Source organism: Antechinus flavipes, chromosome 3, assembly GCF_016432865.1.
Source record: "Antechinus flavipes isolate AdamAnt ecotype Samford, QLD, Australia chromosome 3, AdamAnt_v2, whole genome shotgun sequence".
In the NCBI taxonomy this organism is placed as follows: Eukaryota; Metazoa; Chordata; class Mammalia; order Dasyuromorphia; family Dasyuridae; genus Antechinus; species Antechinus flavipes.
The window spans coordinates 379,448,398-379,470,586 of record NC_067400.1 but is presented as its reverse complement, the minus strand read 5'-3'; the positions used below and the strand labels follow the sequence as shown (position 1 = coordinate 379,470,586).

Below are 22,189 nucleotides of genomic sequence, written 5' to 3'. Positions count from 1 at the left end.
AGATATTTTGAGCACTCAAAATGTTCTATTTTTTTTTTTTTATCTGTATGGCAGGCTGTGAAGTGTAAAACTATTGCCATAGAAGAAGAAATAAGAAAATTCCCTGGTCAGATATTTTGAGCATTAGAAATGTTGTCTTTCTTATCTTTATAGCAGTCCTTCAACAGTAAAAACATTTCCAAACAAGAAGAAATAAGAAAAATGCCTGATCACATATTCATAGCATTCAAAGTTCTGTTTTTTCCCCTGTATTACAGTCTTTCAACAGTTCAATGCTTGACACATAAGATGTAAGAAAATTGTCTGATCAAATATTTTGAACATTTACCAATTGAAAATGACATAGATAGCTTGACAAATTTTTATTTTGTAATGCTCTCTGACTATGGTTCTAAAATCTTAATCTATGCATCATTCTGCTCAATAAACTATTCCTTGATGTCTTAATTTGCAGGTGGTATGCCTCGTTATGTGTAATTCACTTACCTCTTCACCTGGCACAACAACCTGCTTTGGATGGAGGCAAAAACTCTTTCGGAAGGACTTCCAGGCCTTTGTACAACTGAAAGCCTGCTTGGCGGCCTTCAGTCTTTCTGACTTTCCTAATTAAGAAAAGCTTATCAAAGGAAAGAGGACCCTATAAAGAATAAAGAGAACTTTAATATTAAATAGGGGTAGGGGGATTCATATACATTCAGAGATGTCTCTAGAATTTTCCTTAAATTCACTGAGTTTAGTTCATGATATTATTACTGTTCCTGTCACATATAATATTTCTTTAGTTAGTCTCAACCAGCCCGATTGTTCAGGCATCTCCAAGCTTTTGGAATGACACAAGATTACAAAAAAGGCTATTTAAAAGTATCTTCCCTTTTTTCATGTTTGCAGTCTACATTCCATTTAGTTTATTCTCCTTAAAATGATGGAAGTACCAATTTCCATAAGTTTTGTAATTTGATTAGGAAGCTATTGCAATAAGACAATTGCCTGATAAGATATTTTGAGCACTCAAAATGTTCTATTTTTTTTTTTTAATCTGTATGGCAATACTTCAACGGCAAAAACATTGCCCCAGAAGAAGAGTATTGCTGGATCAGATATTTTGAGCATTCGAAATGTTGGTTTTCTTATCTGTATAGCAGTCCTTCAACAGTAAAAAACATTCACAAATAAGAAGACAGAAGGCAATCTCCCGATCAGATATTTTGAGCATTCAAAATGCTCTGTTGTTGTTGTTTTTTTTTTTTTTTCTATCTGTATGGCTGTATTTCAACAGTAAAAACATTTCCAAACAAGAAGAAATAAGAAAAATGCCTGATCACATATTCATAGCATTCAAAGTTCTGTTTTTTCCCCTGTATTACAGTCTTTCAACAGTTCAATGCTTGACACATAAGATGTAAGAAAATTGTCTGATCAAATATTTTGAACATTTACCAATTGAAAATGACATAGATAGCTTGACAAATTTTTATTTTGTAATGCTCTCTGACTATGGTTCTAAAATCTTAATCTATGCATCATTCTGCTCAATAAACTATTCCTTGATGTCTTAATTTGCAGGTGGTATGCCTCGTTATGTGTAATTCACTACCTCTTCGCCTGGCCCAACTTTGTTACTTTTTGTAGGATGGAGGTGACATTTCTTGAGCAAAGCCTGCCAGATTCTTTTGCAGTTGAAGCCCAACCTGGAACTGACAAGGGTAACTGGTATGTTACTATATAGGTGTAAGGGGGAGAGCTTTCTAATTTCCTTCTAAGTACCACTTTTGGGATTTCTCCTCATCCCCTGGCAATTACATTGGAACTGTTTGCACTGGGCACTGGCCTGTAGTGTCAAAAGGCCTGTATTCTCCCCAAGTGTAATCCCTTGTAGCTATCTCATTGCTTTTCTGATGGTGGATCCCACCAGAATTCTCAACTCCTAAAGCCTCTCTGGGTGTAACCTGAGCTACTATCATGCCCCATCTGTATTTTGATTGATACCTTAGAGGTGGGCCCTGCCTCTCATTTCTCTAGGGCCATCTACATTCAGCGGCCCAGTGAAAGCCTCAGTTGCCCTTTGGACATGGGGTTTGGGGTTTTCTCTCACCCTGTCTTGTCATTCTAATTCTCATGAGATGAGGAATGATCTAATTTCTCCTACTGTGAAGTATCACACTCAGAATTTTACTTAACTCCATTCATATCTGATTCTTCCTGCTTTTCAACTAGTTTAGTTGGAACCTCTCCTTCTTGCACTTTGTTTTTCTTCAATTTAACACTTAAATAATTTCTTATACCCAGGTATATTAAATTGTATTTATATAGTCTATTTTTAGAAATTGAGTTTGGATGAGAGCTGTAGTATTCAACTAATTGCTCTCCCACTAACTTCCACTCATTTAGATCCAACTGCCTAATCAGATATTTTGAGCATTCAAAATGCTGGATTTTTTTTTTTTTATCTGTATGGCAGGCTGTGAAGTGTAAAACTATTGCCATAGAAGAAGAAATAAGAAAATTCCCTGGTCAGATATTTTGAGCACTCAATTGACTCTATTTTTTAAAATCTATATGGCAATCCTTCAATCGTAAAATCATTGCCACACTTGAAGAATTGAGAACATTGCCTGATCAGATATTTTGAGCATTCAAAATGCTGTTTTTTTTAAATCTGTCTGGCCACCCTTCAACAGTAAAAACATTGCCACTAAAGAAGATATAACAACATTTCCTCATCAGATATTTCCAACATTGAAAATCTTGTTTTTTTATCTGTATGGCCACCCTTCAACAGTAAAGACATTGCCAAAAAAGAAGAAATAAGAATATTGCCTCATGAGATATTTTGAGTATTCTAAATGTTCTGTTTTTTTGGGTTTGTTTGTTTGTTTGTTTGTTTTTTTATTTTGTTTTGTTTTATTTTGTTTTTCTAATCTGTATGATAGTAATTTAACAGTAAAAAAAAAATATTGTAATATTCACTAGGTAGCTCTCCCACTAACTTCCACTCATTTGGATCCAATTGCCTAAACAGATATTTTGAGCATTCAAAATGGTCTTTTTCTTTTCTGTATAGCAATCCTTCAACAGTAAAAACATTCACATATAAGAATAAGAAAATTGCCTGATCAGATATTCTGAGCATTCATTAGACGCTATTTTTTTAAAAATCTGTATGGTAATCCTTCAGCAGTAAAAACATTGCCACACTTGAAGAAATGAGAAAATTGCCTGATCAGATATTTTGAGCATATAAAATGTTCTGTTTTTTTATCTGTCTTGCCACCCTTCAACAGGAAAACCATTGCCACCAAAGAAGAAATAAGAATATTGCCTAATCAGATATTTTCAGTATTGAAAATGTTCTGTTTTTTTTTTTTTTAATCTGCATGGTCACCCTATAACAGTAAAAGCATTGCCAAAAAAGAAGAAATAAGAATATTGCCTAGTAAGATATTTTGAGCATTCAAAATGTTCTTGTTTTTTGTGTTTGTTTGTTTGTTTGTTTTGTTTTGTTTTGTTTTCATCTGTGTGGTAGTCTTTAAAGAGTAAAAAATATTGTAGTATTCATTAGCTTGCTCTCCCACTTACTTCCACTCATTTGGATCCAATTGCCTAAACAGATATATTGATTATTCAATATATTCTATTTTTTTTAATCTTTATGTCAATCCTTCAACTGTAAAAACATTGCCACACTTGAAAATTGCCTGATCAGATATTTTGAGCATTCAAAATGCTTTTGTGTGTGTGTGTGTGTGTGTGTGTGTGTGTGTGTGTGTATGACAGTCTTTCAACAGTCAAATCATTCACACATAAGAAGTAAGAAAATTGTCTGATTAGATATTTTGAACATTTTGTGCAATTCACTTACCTCTTTGCCTGGCCCAATGTTGTTACTTTTTGTAGGATGGAGGTGACATTTCTTGAGCAAAGCCTGCCAGATTCTTTTGCAGTTGAAGCCCAGCCTGGAATTGACAAAGGTAACTGGTATGTTACTATATAGGTGTAAGGGGGAGAGCTTTCTAATTCCCTTCTATTTACCAATTTGGGGATTTCTCCTCATCCCCTGGCAATTACATTGAAACTGTTTGCACTGGGCACTGGCTTGTTGTGTCAAAAGGCCTGTATTCTCCCCAAGGGTAAACTCTTGAGGATATCTCATTCCTTTTCTGATGGTGGATCCCACCAGAATTCTAAACTTCTAAAGCCTCTCTGGGTGTAAGCTGAGCTGCTATCATGCCCCATCTGTCTTTTGATTGATATCTTGGAGCTGGGCCCTGCCTCTCATTTCTCTGGGGCCATCTACATTCAGAGGTCCAGTGAAAGCCTCGGTTGCCCTTTGGACATGGGGTTTGGGCTTTTCTCTCACCCTGTCTTAATATTCTCATTCTCATGAGATGAGGAATGACCTAATTTCTCCTACTGTGAAGTATCAAACTCAGAATTATACTTAACTCCATTCATATCTGATTCTTCCTGCTTTTCAACTAGTTTAGTTGGCACCTCTTCTTCCTGCACTTTGTTTTTCTTCAACTTAACCCTTAAATAATTTCTTATAACCAGGTATATTAAATTGTATTTATAAAGTATATTTTTAGAAATTGAGTTTGGATGAGAGCTACAGTATTCAACTAATTGCTCTCCCACTAACTTCCACTCATTTAGATCCAATTGCCTAATCAGATATTTTGAGCACTCAAAATGCTGTTTTTTTTTTTTTAATCTGTATGGCAGGTTTTGAACAGTAAAAATATTGCCAAACAAGAAGAAATTTTTTAAAAAATTGCCTGATCAGATATTTTGAGCCTTCAATAGATTCTATTTTTTTTTTTTTAATCTGTATGGCAATCTTTCAACCATAAAATCATTGCCACACTTGAAGAATTGAGAACATTGCCTGATCAGATATTTTGAGCATTCAAAATGCTCTGTTTTTTTTTAATCTGTCTGGCCACCCTTCAACAGTAAAAACATTGCCACTATAGACGAAATAAGAATATTGCCTAATCAGATATTTTTAGCATTGAAAATGTTCTTTTTTTTTTTTTATCTTTATGGCCACCCTTTAACAGTAAAAGCATTGCCAAAAAAGAAGAAATAAGCATATTGCCTAATCAGATATTTTGAGCATTCAAAATATTCTGTTTTTTGTTTTGTTTTGTTTTATTTTGTTTTTTTTTTTTTTTTTCATCTGTATGGTTTTCTTTCAACATTAAAAAAAAATTGTAATATTCACTAGGTTGCTCTCCCACTAACTTCCACTTATTTGGATCCAATTGCCTAAACAGATATTTTGAGCATTCACAATGGTATTTTTCTTATCTGTATAGTCCTTCAACAGTAAAAACATTCACACATAAGAATAAGAAAATTGCCTTATCAGATATTCTGAGCATTCAACGTGCTGTTTTTATTTTCTGTATTGCCATCTTTCAACAGTCAAATCGTTGACATGGAAGAAGAAGTAAGAAAATTGTCTCATCAGATATTTTGAACATTTACCAAATGAAGATGAGATAGATAGCTTAACAAATTTTTTTTGGTAATGCTTTCTGTCTTTGGTTCTAAATTCTTCCCCTAGCCATCAGTCTGATCACTAAACTATTTTTTGTTGTCTTAATTTGCAGGTGGTATGCCTCTTTATGAGTAATTCACTTACCTCTTCACCTGGCACAACAACCTTCTTTGGAAGGAGGCAAAAACTCTTTAGGAATGACTTCCAGGCCTTTGTACAATCGAAAGCCTGCCTGGGAGGCCTTCACTCTTTCTGACTTTCCTAATAAAGAAAAGCTTATCAAAGGAAAGAGAACCCTATAAAGAATAAAGAGAAGTTTAATATTAAATGGGGGGTAGCGGGGTCATATACATTCAGAGAAGTCTCTAGAATTTTCCTTAAATTCATTGAGTTTAGTTCATGATATTATTACTGTTGCTATCACATATAGAATTTCTTCAGCTAGTCTCAACAAGCCCGATTGTTCAGGCATCTCCAAGCTTTTGGAATGACACAAGATTACAAAAAAGGCTATTTAAAAGTAGCTTCCCTTTTTTCATGTTTGCAGTTTCCATTCCATTTAATTTATTCTCCTTAAAATGCTGGAAGTATCAATTTCCGTAAGTTTTGTAATTTGATTAGGAAGCTATTACAATAAAAAAATTGCCTGGTGAGATATTTTGAGCACTCAAAATGCTCTGTTTTTTTTCATCTGTATGGAAATACTTCAATGGCAAAAACATGGCCCCAAAAGAAGAAATAAGAGTATTGCTGGATCAGATATTTTGAGCATTCGAAACGCTGGTTTTCTTATTTGCATAGCAGTCCTTCAACAGTAAAAACATTCACAAATAAGAAGACACAAGGAAATCTCCTGATCAGATATTTTGAGCATTCAAAATGCTCTGTTTTTTTTTTTTTTTATATCTTTATGGCTGTGTTTCAACAGTAATTACATTGCCACACAAGAAGAAATTTTTTAAAAAATTGCCTGATCAGATATTTTGAGCCTTCAATAGATTCTATTTTTTTTTTTTAATCTGTATGGCAATCTTTCAACCATAAAATCATTGCCACACTTGAAGAATTGAGAACATTGCCTGATCAGATATTTTGAGCATTCAAAATGCTCTGTTTTTTTTTTTTTAATCTGTATGGCAATCTTTCAACCATAAAATCATTGCCACACTTGAAGAATTGAGAACATTGCCTGATCAGATATTTTGAGCATTCAAAATGCTCTGTTTTTTTTTAATCTGTCTGGCCACCCTTCAACAGTAAAAACATTGCCACTATAGACGAAATAAGAATATTGCCTAATCAGATATTTTTAGCATTGAAAATGTTCTTTTTTTTTTTTTTATCTTTATGGCCACCCTTTAACAGTAAAAGCATTGCCAAAAAAGAAGAAATAAGCATATTGCCTAATCAGATATTTTGAGCATTCAAAATATTCTGTTTTTTGTTTTGTTTTATTTTGTTTTTTTTTTTTTCATCTGTATGGTTTTCTTTCAACATTAAAAAAAAATTGTAATATTCACTAGGTTGCTCTCCCACTAACTTCCACTTATTTGGATCCAATTGCCTAAACAGATATTTTGAGCATTCGAAATGCTGGTTTTCTTATTTGCATAGCAGTCCTTCAACAGTAAAAACATTCACACATAAGAATAAGAAAATTGCCTTATCAGATATTCTGAGCATTCAACGTGCTGTTTTTATTTTCTGTATTGCCATCTTTCAACAGTCAAATCGTTGACATGGAAGAAGAAGTAAGAAAATTGTCTCATCAGATATTTTGAACATTTACCAAATGAAGATGAGATAGATAGCTTAACAAATTTTTTTTGGTAATGCTTTCTGTCTTTGGTTCTAAATTCTTCCCCTAGCCATCAGTCTGATCACTAAACTATTTTTTGTTGTCTTAATTTGCAGGTGGTATGCCTCTTTATGAGTAATTCACTTACCTCTTCACCTGGCACAACAACCTTCTTTGGAAGGAGGCAAAAACTCTTTAGGAATGACTTCCAGGCCTTTGTACAATCGAAAGCCTGCCTGGGAGGCCTTCACTCTTTCTGACTTTCCTAATAAAGAAAAGCTTATCAAAGGAAAGAGAACCCTATAAAGAATAAAGAGAAGTTTAATATTAAATGGGGGGTAGCGGGGTCATATACATTCAGAGAAGTCTCTAGAATTTTCCTTAAATTCATTGAGTTTAGTTCATGATATTATTACTGTTGCTATCACATATAGAATTTCTTCAGCTAGTCTCAACAAGCCCGATTGTTCAGGCATCTCCAAGCTTTTGGAATGACACAAGATTACAAAAAAGGCTATTTAAAAGTAGCTTCCCTTTTTTCATGTTTGCAGTTTCCATTCCATTTAATTTATTCTCCTTAAAATGCTGGAAGTATCAATTTCCGTAAGTTTTGTAATTTGATTAGGAAGCTATTACAATAAAAAAATTGCCTGGTGAGATATTTTGAGCACTCAAAATGCTCTGTTTTTTTTCATCTGTATGGCAATACTTCAATGGCAAAAACATGGCCCCAAAAGAAGAAATAAGAGTATTGCTGGATCAGATATTTTGAGCATTCGAAATGCTGGTTTTCTTATTTGCATAGCAGTCCTTCAACAGTAAAAACATTCACAAATAAGAAGACACAAGGAAATCTCCTGATCAGATATTTTGAGCATTCAAAATGCTCTGTTTTTTTTTTTTTATATCTTTATGGCTGTGTTTCAACAGTAATTACATTGCCACACAAGAAGAAATTAGAAAATTACCTGACAAAATATTTTGAGAATTTGAAATAGTTTTTTTTTTTTTTTTATTAGTATGGCAGTCTTTTAACAGTAAAAACTTTCCCACACAAGAAGAAATAAGAAAATTGCCTGATCAGATATTTTAAGCATTCAAAAAATTCTCTCTCTCTCTTTTTTTTTTTTAACCTGTATGGCCATACTTCAACAGTAAATCATTGCCACAGAAGAAGAATTAAGATAATTGCTTGATCAGATATTTTTGAGCTTTCAAAGTGATCTGTTTTTTTTTTTTTTTTTTTTTTTCATATGTAGGGAGTTCTTCAACAGTAAAAGCATTGCCACACAAAAAGAAAGAAGAAAATTGCCTGATCAGATATTTTGAGTATTCAAAACACTATATTTTCTTTTTTCCTTTTTTCTTTTTTACTTATTTGTATGGTAGTCTTTGAACTGCAAAAATATTGCCGCACAAGAAGCAATTAGAAAATTGCTTATTTAGATATTTTGACCGTACAAAAAACTCTGTTTTTTGATATGTAGGGCACATTTTTCAACAGTAAAAACATTGCCACATAAGAACAAATAAGAAAATTTCATGATCAGATATTTTGAGCAGTCAAAATGATCTGTTTTTTTTTTTTTTTTTTTTATATCTTTATGGCTGTGTTTCAACAGTAATTACATTGCCACACAAGAAGAAATTAGAAAATTACCTGACAAAATATTTTGAGAATTTGAAATAGTTTTTTTTTTTTTTTTATTAGTATGGCAGTCTTTTAACAGTAAAAACTTTCCCACACAAGAAGAAATAAGAAAATTGCCTGATCAGATATTTTAAGCATTCAAAAAATTCTCTCTCTCTTTTTTTTTTTTTAACCTGTATGGCCATACTTCAACAGTAAATCATTGCCACAGAAGAAGAATTAAGATAATTGCTTGATCAGATATTTTTGAGCTTTCAAAGTGATCTGTTTTTTTTTTTTTTTTTTTTTCATATGTAGGGAGTTCTTCAACAGTAAAAGCATTGCCACACAAAAAGAAAGAAGAAAATTGCCTGATCAGATATTTTGAGTATTCAAAACACTATATTTTCTTTTTTCCTTTTTTCTTTTTTACTTATTTGTATGGTAGTCTTTGAACTGCAAAAATATTGCCGCACAAGAAGCAATTAGAAAATTGCTTATTTAGATATTTTGACCGTACAAAAAACTCTGTTTTTTGATATGTAGGGCACATTTTTCAACAGTAAAAACATTGCCACATAAGAACAAATAAGAAAATTTCATGATCAGATATTTTGAGCAGTCAAAATGATCTGTTTTTTTTTTTTTTTAATCCAATATCCAATATCCAATGTTCATCACTATGGGCAGGCCATTCTGAGAACTTCAGTTCATCTTTTTAAACTATATGATTAATTTTTTTTCATTTGATTTGAAGTTGTAACTCATTATTTGTACTTGCTAGTTTGTTTTATTTAAAAGTAGGGTAAAAGTTAACTGTTGCAAAGCTATTCATGAGCTTAAATGAAATACAGATGATATATACTATGCTGAATATGATTATGTATATGAAGCCAAATGTGGTCAGTATCACTGATGAATTTTGATGATTTGGGGATACAACAATGTATCCAGACCCACAAAGTAGACAGCTGTTTTGAGGTGTGCTTTGGAGCTTAAATGATAAACCTAATATTGAGAGTGTTCTACAAGATGCTATTAATATCTTGGGGAGATGTGAAGCACTTATTCACTAAGAAAAATGATAGTTCATACCTTGTACTTGTTCTTTAAGTTACTTTAAGACTAGGTTATTCAAAAATCCCTATTAAAAAAAACCCAAAAACTTTTTGGACTATATTTGAAAGTGGATTCCTGTGCTGACTTCTTTTGGGAGGAGGGAGAAATTATTTTATTTTCAGTTTTGGTTCCAGTTCATATACATATATAAGTATTTTCCAAAAGTTGATTGAAAAACAAATGTATTTGGACATCTCTTCTTAAGGTATACTTTTCCTTGGAGAAAAAAATACAATGCAATCAATATGTCAATCAATTTTATAAAGCAAACTATGGAGAGAGCTGCCACTTCTTTTGTACAGTCATTTACTTAAACAAGTTACTACTTTAAAATTCAATTTCTTTCCCCTTTACCCACTGTTGGGAATTTTTTTAAAAAATGTTGCTCATAATGATCCTAACTGCACAATTTTACAAATGCTTATTTTAAAAGCTCATTTCATAATTGAATTTTGTTTGATGGGAAAAGGCCAAAGGGAGGACCTTATTTTCTGTTTGAGAAATAGCCCTTTGGTAAAAGACCATCATTTAATCAAAATCAATACCTTAGCCCCTTTTAATTGTTTTGGATTTAAAAAAAAATAATTTAAAAAATAAAATAAAAAATTGGATTTAAAAAAAAAATACTTTTAATAGTATTCTTCGCCAAACATCCCTTTATGTGTTCAATGTAAGATCACTATACTAAGCCTTATTAGCAGCTTTCACATTTCTGATTTATTTCCTAATTGCCCTAAATCATCTCTTGCAATACAATTCAGAACTGAATCAAACATGTATAAGCATTAACAAGGAACTTAAAAAGCAAGCTTCTTAAAAAAAAAAAAAAAAAAAAAAGAAGAAAAGAAAAGTTGATCCCTTTAAAACTAGGTAGGCCATGTCTTAGTTCAGTCTGTGATCTATCTTACATTTAACAATTTTTAATTAAAAGTAAAATTAATTAAAAGGCCAGGAAAATTTTATGTATGCTACAAACTTTACATTTATTTAATATGACTCTCCCTTTTTCTAAGTCATTTACAACCTTACCCTATTTTAGGACTCTCATAGAGGTCCGCTATTTGAGGCCAGATGAATTTTGTCACTTTTTCAGTGCCTTGATGCATTTTGAAAGCTCTTAACAGTATATCAATATGTCAAACATTGAATAAAGATTCCAATATCTTTTAAGAAAAATTTTGGTACATTTTCCCGACCAAAAATATTACTACTACTTTTGTCTGTTCACATGTCCCTAAGGTAATGCCCCTATGCAATTCCTGACCTTGGAGTAACAAAGAATGAGTGTCCCTAGAATAATCAGACATATCTCCTCCACAAAAGCCAGTGATCACTAAGGGATGAGGCATGTATCAGGGCAATGTCTTCTGCCCTACGAACTCTTGCTCCTTCCCTGTATGCCATCATCAATCATAAGTCCTTTTGATTTTGGTACCACCTTGTTGATTAGCATTCCCCTCCTTATCCAACCTTTATCTCATTCATGGATAGGAAGAATTCCTATCAATCATCTATCCCAGAAGCTCACATTCGATATGACAGTTTGCCATTCCATTATGATTACAGTTACATTACAATAGTTTGCTATTAGATTAGAACTGCCTGATGTTCAACCAGTCCTTTACCATAGCCACAGTGAAAGCTAAATGATTTCAGCTTGTTTTCCAAAAATAATAAGTCTGCTGTTACCTCACATTAAATGTTCACTGCACTACTGTTCATTTGCCTATAAACAAATAATACTTCAATTTCTTTCTCTAAAAATAGCCTATATATTTCTATGCATCTATATTTATGCTATAGTATCCTTTCCAAATCAAACCATTATTTCAAGTTCAAAATTGAAGAGCTGCCATTCAGTTAAGAAGAGCTGACATCAAGTCCAAACATTCCAAATAACTGATTTCAAACTGCCATCTAATACTGCCATTGCTCTCCTTAGTTACAGGACAATGAGTGGGCATGCAAGTGCACACACAAACACAAACACATAAAAATGTTGAAATTTTACATCAAATATTGCCCACTAGAATCAGTCAGCTGCTTTATATAGATGAAAGACATATTCCCTAGCCATGTTTAGAAACAGATCCCAGCTCAGTCCTCTCAAATATCTGAAGCCCTAAACATTTAAACATCACCAATCTGATACCTCACATCACAACTCAACTTGAAGTAAGGTTTTCAGTTGAAAGGCCATTATGAGAAGGACTGAAGGAAACTGGAACCTAGTGGCTGGGAGGTTAAGGCACAACACTTGGTAGGCTCAGTAAATTTGGCTCGGGCAGCAGTTCTGATTAGTTTGGAATTTCAAAAATAAATTGGAGCTCACTAAGCTGGAATTGCAATTTTGATTATTTGGGAAAGGCCCATTCTTCCCCCCACTTTGGACAATCTGCTACACAGTTGAAGATGAAAGATAAGAATGCCCTTTTTCTTGTGAACCATCTTCATCTGGGGACTTTGATCCTTCTTCTTTTGCCTATTAAGTTGCTGTTGTTTCTTCTTACTAACATTTCTAGATCGAGAAACTGGAATGTTACATTTCTCTCCACCAGCCACGTCCAGCTTCTATGTTACCTTTCAGGCTGCTGTGCAGACATTTCCACCACTTGTCTTCTCCCCTGCTGCCAGGCCCAGGAAGGCAAGTGTCATTTTCTGCCAGATCTGTTCCTTAGTGTCTGACTAGGGACCTTTTCACGGGCTGATCTGCTGAGTTCAGCATCGGAGTCTTCCAGCTTGCGGGGAGAAAACCCAGAGAATCGGAGTTCTTCGAGATGTCGGTGGCCCCTGCTAAAGAAACAGTGAGCCGGCGGCGCGCACAGACCAGATCACGCTGAACTCGACTCAAGACCAGAAAAAGGGCTGCTCCTACAGTTCCCAGAACCTTCCTCAAGCTCCTCCTTCCCCTACCCCAAACAATGACTGGGCAGTCTCTTAATGAGCATGAATCAGTCCTGGTTAGAGTCAATTCAGCTCCGCGAAAGCATATTTGGGAACCGTTCACCAGATCGAACCCTTTTTGGAAACAAGAAGCTGAGAAGTACTAACCAGTACATGGACTGACCCTAACCCTACTGACTGACCCAATGAAGGAGCTGCTCAAAGAAAGACACGCATGACTCTTCAAACATTATTCAAGTTTTAGATGGGATACTTTATACAGCACATCAGTGATAGGGATGTGACCTTGAAAAGTGAAAGAAGCTGGTGGAAAATCTCAAGTCACTCCTGAAATCACAATCATCTGGTATGGAAATTCTTGCAAAGGAATTTTGGTTATTCTGAAAAAACAGAAGCAATTTAGAGGCAATTTCTTCATATCTCAAAGGAGCAAGAAGGGGAAAAAGCCTTCCAAATGTGGATGGTATTGCTGAAAGACTGCTGCAAAGATTGGTATAGAAAAGAGCAGAGAAAGTGAGAAATGGATAATTTCTTAGCATCTCAGATGGATGAAGGCTTTTTGGACGTAGGAGATCTAGTCTGGAACTTGATTAGCCTTGAGATAGTTACAGCATAGTAGAGACCTATTGCTTTAGAGGTCAAAATTTTTGAGCAGAGATCTGAATGTTTAGAACAGGTCTATAATAGAGATAAAATGCTTTCCAAAGTACTTTGTCATGTCAAAGCCTACAAGCTAGAAGAAGTTTGGTGCATGAAGTGTAACTCTGACTATTATCCCCCTTCTGGGAAAAGTGAGACTCCTGGAACCAAAGAACAGAGAAAGTGGAAATGGACTGGCAGAGCTATCAACTACTGCAAATACAGAATAGTATCAGAGCTCTTCAACCTGTATCTTCCTCCCTTCTGCTTCAAGTCGTGGCACCAAAACCTCTCTCTGAAGGGCTTAAACTATTGCCACCTCAATATTTTCCAAGGATGATGATCCTGTTTGCCCTCATTGTTTTTTTAATTATCATATTTTATTATGAAAGCTTTTTGTTTTCAAAACATATGCATAAACAATTTTCAACATTTACTCTTGCCAAATGTGTTCTAATATTTTTCCCTCCTTTCCCCTTACACCCTCCTGTGGATGGCAAGTAATTCAATATGTGTTAAATATTTGCAATTCTTCTATATATATTTCCACAATCACCATGTTGCACAAGAAAAATCAGATCAAAAAGGAAAAAAAATTGAGAAAGAATACAAAATTCAAACAACAACAAAAGTGAAAATGCTCTTGTGATTCCCAGTAAGTCCCTACAGTCTTATCTCTGTGTGCAGATGGCTTTCTTCATTACCAGATCTTTTCAACTGCCAAGAAATGAAAATCTGTATAGAAAATGCCCAAACCTGTAGATTCAAGTATAACCTTTCCAGACTAATGAATTAATATGTCTACGTGGATCTCATCCTCTACACATCAAAATTACCTTCTCCAACTCCTGACATTCAGATTTATAGATAATTCTTCCTGCTCCCTTCCTTACACCTATATAGTAGCATATCAGTTACCAAATCTTGTCATTTCCACCTCTTCCATATCTCTTTCATATTTATTCCTTTCTCTACTCATACAGCAATATTACACAGTCTGTTTCTTGCTCTTATCACTACTTGTTTTCACTTTTTTTTTTCAATAGCGAAACAAAAACTTGATTGAGAGCTTTTGATTTTGAAAATCACCATAATTTCTTCTGTTTTTTTTTTTCCATTTTTTTTCTTTTTTTTTTTTTTGGCTGATGCAAGGATACATTTATAATTTGGGTTCCACCAAGTTTTATTTAGAGTCTAATTGTAAGCCCTCTCCTGAAAACTGTTTCATATATTGAGAAAGGAGATGGTAAAGTCCTTAAAATCAAGGCTTCATACATGGGACTTTAAGGCACGTTTGGGGGGAATTCTAAAACATCAAAATCTTTTATGATGAAAGACCATGCCATTCCCCCCTATTAAGAATTCTAAATGAGCGAGGGGGATTTTAAACTGTTTTAAAGTTATTCTTTAATAGTGGAAATAATATTATACATAGTCACTGTTCCCCAAAAGATTATTACTTAAACAAATCACCTTTACTAGTTTCAACAACATGAAAGAAAATTTAGTGAAATTCATCACTGGAACTATTTGAGATTAGAATTATTGAAATATTATCTATAACATGGCCATTCTCAGATTTATTCCCACACTCTCAACACTGAGCCAGTTCCCTGAAATTCAGCCAAACATGCATAGACACATAAATATACATAGGTACACATACTTACACATATATGCTATATAAAAAAAAATCAGTAAAAGTTATCAAACTGAAAAGAGTATACAATGTTAAGTTTATGTATTCTAAAGCCTCTCTGCCACTGAGAGATTTATACGAACTTTATTTTTTTTTCCTTAGGTTAGGGTAGATTCTTCTTCTTCTTCTTCTTCTTCTTCTTCTTCTTCTTCTTCTTCTTCTTCTCTTCTTCTTCTTCTCTTCTTCTTCTTCCTTCTTCTTCTTCTCTTCTTCTTCTTCCTTCTTCTTCTTCTTCTTCTCTTCTTCTTCTTCCTTCTTCTTCTTCCTTCTTCTTCTTCTTCTTCTTTCTTCTTCTTCTTCTTCTTTCTTCTTCTTCTTCTTCTTCTTCTTCTTCTTCTTCTTCTTCTTCTTCTTCTTCTTCTTCTTCTTCTTCTTCTTCTCCTTCTTCTTTTTGGCTGAGGCAATCATGCTTTAGTGACTTGATCAGGGTCACACAGCTAGGAAGTATTAAGTGTCAGAGGCTAGATTTGAACTCGGGTTTTCCTGACTGATAGAGCTGGTGCTCTATCCACTGGGCTGGGTTTTTTCAAAACTGGTAATGAGAGAATGGAAATCTTTCAGTGTTGATTCCATTTTTATCAATTTTTGTTATAATGAATATTCTCTTTTCTGCATGTATTCAAAAGTGTTTATGTAGGCTGCTCTGAAATCTATAATTTTGTCATTTCTGATAGTACAAAATTATATTTTCCATAATTACCAATGATGACTTTTGATCCAAATTGAAAGACTTTTGTTTTCAGTCTTTTCCTTTCTTTCTTTTAAAATATATTTATTTAAAGCATAATACCATGCACTAAAAAGTAATGAAAATGGAAAAAGGAATAAAAGCATTGTCATTTGTATAAGACAATAAAAAAAGGATTCAAAATTTGTAACAATTTTCTTTTCAAGAAAATGTGTATAAAAATAGAACAAAGTTTATTCAGAACTGTTCCATCTTTTCTTTGCTTCCTTGTAGCTTTTCTTCTGTTCTTTGCTGTGTACTTTTTACTTTATTTTTTCCTCCCTTTTTTCCCCTCCCCCCAATCTCCCTCAAGGACACTGCAGTTTAACATGTATATCTTTATGTAAGCATAAATACAAACCTATTTATATACATTCATATACACACCTAAACATATATACACATCAGAGGAATACAATAACTCTTGAATGTGAGAAGTCATCCAGAAAGAATTCCCAAGCTTTGGTCATCTTTGATTAAAGTGACAAAAAGCTTTATGTTGCCATAAAGCAAGCAAAGTTGATTAGCAGAAATAGTTACTTAGAAGGGGAGAGACAGGACCTTTTAAAGGAAAGAACTCAAAGCAATACATGTTAAATATTGTAGTTAGATACACAGTATTTATACAAAATAACATTGAGATTTTGCATCCCTACTGTGGCCTTCTGATTATTGTATACAGTAACTGTGGGCATCAGTTCAAGATAGTTCTCTTTGGAAAAATATACTGTTAACACAAGATATGCAACAAGGGCCCACATGGAAACTATGGAATCCTATCAGTATCCCTACCTGGGACCCACTTAAATACTAGTTGCTATCAGAGATATGAGTTTTCACGGCGGTCTATTCATCTCAGCACACTCACATAAATGCATATACATACACACACACACTCCCACAGATACATACATACACACAAACACACACATATATATACACACATATGCCTGTAATCATAAACAAATTTACAGATATCCATTGACATTTGTTCTCTGTTTCTCTGAATGTAGATGTCATCACTCTCTTTAGGTTCAAGGTTTTCTGTATTTTCTAAATGAACCAACTTATATTTGATATCGGAATAATACTCTGACCTTATATTGTTTAATTGTTTTCAATAGTTTAAAATGGATATTAATATGGCTGACATAATAATGTAGTTTTTTCTAGTTTTCTTTTTTGAGCAAATCTATTTTAACTTTCACTTTGTCTTAGATCAATTTTATTACTCCTATTTGTTTTTTTCCCTTGGAAAATTCTACTCCAGATCCTTATGTTTGTGGATATCTCATTTTCTTTCCCTGTGGATGCTTCTACTTTTACTGCTAGTTTAGCTTCCTTCCTTGCCTTCCCAAACCCACTCCCTTCCAAAGGATGCTTCCGTTATCTTCTGTCACCACCCTTTATCTCCCTCTTTATCCCAATACTATTAATCTACACACCATATCCCATTTCCCCTACACACTCTTTTTTATATCACCTTATTCTATTCACTCACCCTCTTATTTCTTAAATTCTGAAAATTTTTATCGTCTCTTAGATCAAATTATTTCTTCTTGTATTCATTCCTATTGTGAGTAAGATTTCAGACTTGCCAGCCCTCTTCCCCCATATCTAATTCCACTATGTCAGTTCTTACTCTTTTTTTTTTTTTTTTTTTTTTTTCATTTTTATTTTTTATTTAATGATTACTTTATATTGACAACATCATTCTTAGCACTCGTTTCTTTTCCAATTTTTTTCCCCCTCCCTCCCTCTACCCCCTCCCCTAGATGGCAAGCAGTCCTTTATATGTTGGATATGTTGCAGTATCTCCTAGATACAATATATGTTTGTAGAACCGAACAGTTCTCTTGTTGCATAGGGAGAATTGGATTCAGAAGGTATAAATAACCCGGGAAGAAAAACAAAAATGCAGATAGTTCACATTCGTTTCCCAGTGTTCTTTCTTTGGGTGTAGCTGCTTATGTCCGTCATTTATCAATTGAAACTTAGGTCTCTTTGTCAAAGAAATCCACTTCCATCAAAATATGTCCTCATACAATATCATTGTCGAAGTGTATAATGATCTCCTGGTTCTGCTCATTTCACTTAGCATCAGTTCATGTAAGTCTCGCCAGTCCTCTCTGTATTCATCCTGCTGGTCATTTCTTACAAAACAATAATATTCCATAACATTCATATACCACAATTTACCCAGCCATTCTCCAATTGATGGGCATCCATTCATTTTCCAGTTTCTAGCCACTACAAATAGGGCTGCTACAAACATTTTGGCACATACAGGTCCCTTTCCCTTCTTTAGTATTTCTTTGGGATATAAGCCCAATAGAAACACTGCTGGATCAAAGGGTATGCACAATTTGATAATTTTTGGGGCATAATTCCAGATTGCTCTCCAGAATGGTTGGATTCGTTCACAACTCCACCTACAATGCATTAGTGTCCCAGTTTTCCCGCATCCCCTCCAACATTCATCATTATTTTTTCCTGTCATCTTAGCCAATCTGACAGGTGTGTAGTGGTATCTCAGAGTTGTCTTAATTTGCATTTCTCTGATCAATAATGATTTGGAACACTCTTTCATATGAGTGGTAATAGTTTCAATTTCATCCTCTGAAAATTGTCTGTTCATATCCTTTGACCATTTATCAATTGGAGAATGGCTTGATTTCTTATAAATTTGAGTCAGTTCTCTATATATTTTAGAAATGAGGCCTTTATCAGAACCTTTAACTGTGAAGATGTTTTCCCAGTTTGTTGCTTCCCTTCTAATCTTGTTTGCATTAGTTTTGTTTGTACAAAGGCTTCTTAATTTGATGTAATCAAAATTTTCTATTTTGTGATCAGTAATGGTCTCTAGTTCATCTTTGGTCACAAATTTCTTTCTCCTCCACAAGTCTGAGAGATAAACTATTCTATGTTCCTCTAATTTATTTATAATCTCGTTCTTTATGCCTAGGTCATGGACCCATTTTGATCTTATCTTGGTATATGGTGTTAGGTGTGGGTCCATGCCTAATTTCTGCCATACTAATTTCCAATTATCCCAGCAGTTTTTATCAAATAATGAATTCTTTTCCCAGAAGTTAGGGGCTTTGGGTTTGTCAAACACTAGATTGGTATAGTTGACTATTCTGTCTTGTGAACCTAACCTTTTCCACTGATCCACTAATCTATTTCTTAGCCAATACCAAATGGTTTTGGTGATTGCTGCTTTATAATATAATTTTAGATCAGGTACAGCTAGGCCACCTTCATTTGATTTTTTTTTTCATTAATTCCCTTGAGATTCTCGACTTTTTATTATTCCATATGAATTTTGTTGTTATTTTTTCTAGATCATTAAAATATTTTCTTGGAAGTCTGATTGGTATAGCACTAAATAAATAGATTAGTTTAGGGAGTATTGTCATCTTTATTATATTTGCTCGGCTGATCCAAGAGCACTTAATATTTTTCCAATTATTTAAGTCTGACTTTATTTGTGTGGAGACTTTTTTTATAATTTTGCTCATATAATTCCTGACTTTCCTTTGGTAGATAGATTCCCAAATATTTTATGGTATCAACAGTTATTCTGAATGGAATTTCTCTTTGTATCTCTTGCTGTTGAGTTTTGTTGGAGATGTATAAAAATGCTGAGGATTTATGGGGATTTATTTTGTAGCCAGCTACTTTGCTAAAATTATGAATTATTTCTAATAGCTTTTTAGTAGAATCTCTGGGGTTCTCTAGGTATACCATCATATCATCTGCAAAGAGTGATAGTTTGGTTTCTTCATTGCCTACTCTAATTCCTTTAATATCTTTCTCGACTCTTATTGCTGAGGCTAGTGTTTCTAATACGATATTAAATAATAATGGTGATAGAGGGCAACCTTGCTTCACTCCAGATCTTACTGGGAAAGATTCCAGTTTTTCTCCATTGCATATGATGCTTACTGATGGTTTTAAATATATGCTCCTGACTATTTTAAGGAAAAGTCCATTTATTCCTATGCTCTCAAGTGTTTTTATTAGGAATGGATGTTGGATTTTATCAAATGCTTTTTCTGCATCTATTGAGATGATCATATGGTTTTTGTTTGTTTGGTTATTGATATAGTCAATTATGCTAATAGTTTTCCTAATATTGAACCAGCCCTGCATTCTTGGTATAAATCCTACTTGGTCATAATGTATTATCCTGGTGACAATTTTCTGTAATCTTTTTGCTAATATTTTATTTAAGATTTTAGCATCAATATTCATTAGGGAGATTGGTCTATAATTTTCTTTCTCTGTTTTCAGCCTACCTGCTTTAGGTATCAGTACCATATCTGTGTCATAAAAGGAATTTGGTAGGACTCCTTCAATCCCTATTTTTTCAAATAGTTTATATAACATTGGAGTTAATTGTTCTTTAAATGTTTGGTAGAATTCACATGTAAATCCATCTTGTCCTGGGGATTTTTTCTTAGGGAGTTGATTGATAGTTTGTTCTATTTCTTTTTCTGAGATGGGACTGTTTAGGATATTTACTTCTTCCTCTGTTAGTTTGGGCAAGCTATATTTTTGGAGGTATTTTTCTATTTCATTTAAGTTGTCGAATTTATTGGCATAAAGTTGAGCAAAGTAACTCCTAATTATTGCTCTAATTTCCTCTTCGTTACTGGTGAGTTCTCCCTTTTCATTTTTAAGACTAACAATTTGATTTTCTTCTTTCCTTTTTTTAATCAGATTTACTAAGGGTTTGTCTATTTTGTTGGTTTTTTCATAGAACCAACTCTTAGTTTTATTAATCATTTCAATAGTTTTTTTATTTTCAATTTTATTGATCTCTCCTTTTATTTTTAGAATTTCAAGTTTAGTGTTTGACTGGGGGTTTTTAATTTGTTCCTTTTCTAGCATTTTTAGTTGCAAACCCAATTCATTGATCTTCTCTTTCTCTATTTTATACAAATAGGCCTCTAGAGATATGAAATTTCCCCTTATTACCGCTTTGGCTGCATCCCATACATTTTGGTATGATGTCTCATTATTATCGTTTTCTTGTGTGAAGTTATTAATTATGTTTATGATTTGCTGTTTCACCCAATCATTCTTTAGTATGAGATTATTTAGTTTCCAATTATTTTTTGGTCTACTTCCCCCTGGTTTTTTGTTGAATGTAATTTTCATTGCATCGTGGTCTGAAAAGGATGCATTTACTATTTCTGCCTTACTGCATTTGAGTTTGAGGTTTTTATGTCCTAATATATGGTCAATTTTTGTATAGGTTCCATGAACTGCTGAAAAGAAAGTGTATTCCTTTCTGTCTCCATTACATTTTCTCCAGAGATCTATCATATCTAACTTTTCTAGTATTCTGTTTACCTCTTTGACTTCTTTCTTATTTATTTTGTGGTTTGATTTATCTAATTCTGAGAGTGCAAGGTTAAGATCTCCCACTATTATAGTTTTACTGTCTATTTCTTCTTGTAGCTCTCTTAGTTTCTCTTTTAAGAATTTATATGCTACCCCACTTGGTGCATATATGTTTAATAGTTCTTACTCTTGCACCACATCATATTATATAATTATTGTTTTAACCTTTACCTATGTGGTTTTGCATTTCAGAGTCACATCAAATTCACCTCTACCCCATAAATTACCCATTGACTAACAACAATCTTAATACTGAGGCTTAAAGTTATGCATATAAAACTTAAGTAGTAAGCAGTTTATCCTTATTGAATCTCTTGAAATATTTTTCTATTTATCTTATATTCTGTGTATATCAAAGTTAAGTTCAGCTTTCGCCTTTTCCCAACAGAAGCATAAATGTCTGGAAGTTTATTTAATGCCTTTTTTTCTTCAGATTATCATTAATTTTGCTGGCCACAATATTTTTGCCTCAATATTAGTGCTTTTGATGTTTTGATAAATAGTATTCCAAGACCTTTCATCTTTCATTATACTTTTTCTTACAATATGGCTCATATTTTGTTCTATTTTTTCATTCTTTATAGTTTCTTTTATTACTCTTTTTTCTCTTGTGACTTTTCTGGCTTCCCCTTGCCCAATTCCAATTTTCAAAGAGTCATTTTCTTAATCCTGTGCATCTCCTTTTATAGTTGTTTGAATTTTCTTTCTTAATCTTATTTTTCTCGGATTTTTTTTCTATTATACATGTATACATTAAT

The 22,189-nt window shown here is 33.4% G+C and overlaps 1 protein-coding gene and 1 pseudogene across 2 annotated transcripts in view; both read right to left on the bottom strand.

Annotated features, from left to right (window-relative positions):
* LOC127554392 (uncharacterized) overlaps positions 1 to 22,189 on the bottom strand; it is an 804,883-nt gene that overhangs the window by 676,969 nt on the left and 105,725 nt on the right. The gene's annotated exons all lie outside the window — the stretch shown is intronic.
* The window catches only part of LOC127553394 (proline-rich nuclear receptor coactivator 2-like), a 24,187-nt pseudogene continuing 14,011 nt past the window's right edge, over positions 12,014 to 22,189 (bottom strand).